The sequence below is a fragment of the Octopus bimaculoides genome, chromosome 3, assembly GCF_001194135.2.
Source record: "Octopus bimaculoides isolate UCB-OBI-ISO-001 chromosome 3, ASM119413v2, whole genome shotgun sequence".
NCBI lineage: Eukaryota > Metazoa > Mollusca > Cephalopoda > Octopoda > Octopodidae > Octopus > Octopus bimaculoides.
Window position 1 is genome coordinate 151457934 of NC_068983.1, and position 3165 is coordinate 151461098.

Here is a 3165-nt window from a genome sequence, read left to right on the forward strand (position 1 = left end):
ATATATATATATATATATACATATGTATGTGTACATATGTATATGTATGTGTTTGTGTGTAGTATAAACATACACACAACACACACACACATACATATGGGTGTCTATGTATGTATTTAACGAATGGCTAAGTCTGCAAGAATGAGAGACGTCACATATAGTCTATTTTGGTCGACGCACTGAACAACGCCAATATTCATCCAAGCCTATATGCTTACATATATATATATATATATATATATATATATATATATATATACACGAGCACACATAATACACACACACACAGATACATACACCCACACACACACGCACGTACATATACATACTGACATTGGAAAATTTTCTAAAGGAGTCTTCCGTATGAAGAACATTTATCTAAGTGCAAGCTACCATACTTGATGTGTTGAGGCGATATTAATTTTTAACTTAGAATTTTAACGGGATAGCCAAAAAATACCTTTAGTGTTAATAAAGATACTCTCAAAATAGGCAAGGGAGAGAACTTCGAAATCCTATTTCAATAAACATTCAGCAGCATATTGTAGGTATCTCTACTAAAAAATACTATGGTAAATACCATCGGAGAGTCTGTATATGCGCACATAATTAAGATAATCTGTTTTCTGAACGTTATGCTGGTTCCACCTAACGTTTTCAGTAAAAATGTCTTTGGTATAATTTTCCCCCCATTTGTGCTGATTCAATGGGTTAACTTATGAACTGGAATAATCCACTTCGGAATCGAATAAGGATCCAGCTTGTAGACTTCACCGTTGCCTGGGTGTATATCTTGTAAAAGGAAACGCTGTAGCTTATGTAACTTTTTTTTATTTGATACTTTCTATAAATCTCTTGCTATTTTCTAAATATCTGTGAAATAGAAATAGAAATCCCAACCATCAGACGGAATCAAGCCTGGCAGTCTCCGTTACGGTGGCAGATTTACACATCCAATTAAATCTATCCATTAAACATAAATTAATTAAGGAGTCACTTAATACAAGCAAACAAGTAATCTATTATACAAGATAGAAGCATACTGTTTAAGTGAAGACACACACACACACACACACACACACATGCACAACGCACACACAGAGTCACTCATGTACTCACACATACATAGATTTATACAAACACCCATACACATATACACACATACTTATATGTATATAAATGTATACACATATTTATGTATGAAAAAATGTTCATATACGATAAACTCATTCACACACGCACACACACACACACACACACAAACACAAACACACACAAACACAAACACACACACACACACAAACACACATGATAAGCTCACAAACATGTGCACACTTTCATACGCACACATACGCAGAAGTACATGAAATGCACATCACTCCACAAAATGTACGCACTAGGTTACTTGTACACACACACACACAGACCCATTTAATTTTTAGCTTGCCTACACATACATACTCACACACTGACCCCCATCCACACACACACACACTCACACACTATTCTCACATACACACGCGCGCTTGCGCACCCACCCTTTCGGCCGGATTAGCGTTATTAACTCCCTTTCACTCTGCCTCTTTCTTCCGGCCATTTCATCATGTTGAGCCATTAGCCCCAACACATTTTGTTTCTCTCTCCGTTATCTTTTTTTTTTTTTTTTTTTTTTTTTTTTTTTTTTTTTTCCTGTCAATCCTTTCTGCCGAAGAACTTAAGCTCGAAACGTCAACAACTTTTCCCTTCTTCCCGAGCGTTAAACTTATATACGTGTTTGTTGTTCCTTCACCTGTCTTTGTCTTTAGTTTTCTGTAAATTTGAACTATAATGTCATCAATGAAGAGGGTGACCGGACATGTCTTCAGTCAGACCTACCGACTGTCATCCAATGGGTGGAAAAGAACAATATGCTGCCGAACGAGGACAAATTTGAGTTAATTCACTTCGGAAAAGAGGATACTCTGAAACTCCAACACTCCCTTCCTTTGGGTGAAACTCTCATGGCATCCAACAACATCAGGGACTTGGGAGTAATTGTGGACAACAACATAAGCTGGGCCACTCATATACACAGCAAAGATGACATGGCCCGCAGAATATGTTCCCGGATTCTCAGAACTTTCTAGTCGAGAGATATCCACACCATTATCCCTCCCTTCTCCACTTTTGCCAGACTCCAGCCTGAATACTGTTGTCCACTGTGGACATATGAAACAAGATATCTTGAAAGTTGATGAACCTCAAAGGTCAATTACAAACAAGATAGATGACATGACAGGCATTGACAATTGGGGTCGACTAGAAAAGCTCAAGCTTCATTCTCTCCAACGCCACCGAGTACACTCCATCATTTGCATGATGTGGAATATATTCTATCGGTATTGCCCAAATGATGTTGGCATCGCCTTTAAGATACACTCAAGGCTTGGGCCCACAGCATAAATAACACTCGCATCTCATAACAACAATACGGCACAATTATTTCATTTCAATTGGCTCCGTTCTCTTTAATATTACACCAAAACACATGAAAGTAGAAACAGACACCGTAAAGTTACCGGATAAACCTCCTAAACCCAGATACATCTCCGTGAGCAATAACTCTCTACTTAAGTGGGCCATGTTGCCCGAATCCTTATTTGAATGACTTCGCCAGGTGGTGCTATTAAGTTAGACATGGCCTGGATGTATACTGGCCGAAACCTATTAAAGTATCAATCTATATATAGATATATACGCGCCCTCACTTGTTCAATATATATTTGTATTTGCGATTTCCAATGATGATATTTAAATGGAATTTTATAAGCATCTCAATTTGTATATTCATCGTTGATACTTCTATGTGTATATGTGTGTGTATGGCTGTGTGTGTGTGCTTGTGTGTATATACGAGTGTATATGTCAACTGATGCATCTGTGTGTCCGAGTCTCTATATGTACGTATGTACGTATGACTATATGTATTCACTTATCTATCGATCTGTGTATATAGTCTATATGTGTATTTGTATGTTTGTATACACCTACACTCACACACATACACTCACATATATATATATATACATATATACATACATATATACATGTATGTATATAGACATATACACATATATATACATATATACATACATATATATATATATATATATATATATATATATA

At 36.5% G+C, this 3165-nt stretch overlaps 1 long non-coding RNA gene across 2 annotated transcripts in view; it reads left to right on the forward strand.

The window, feature by feature from the left end:
- LOC128247355 (uncharacterized) overlaps positions 1 to 3165 on the forward strand; it is a 34213-nt gene that overhangs the window by 506 nt on the left and 30542 nt on the right. The window lies entirely within an intron of this gene.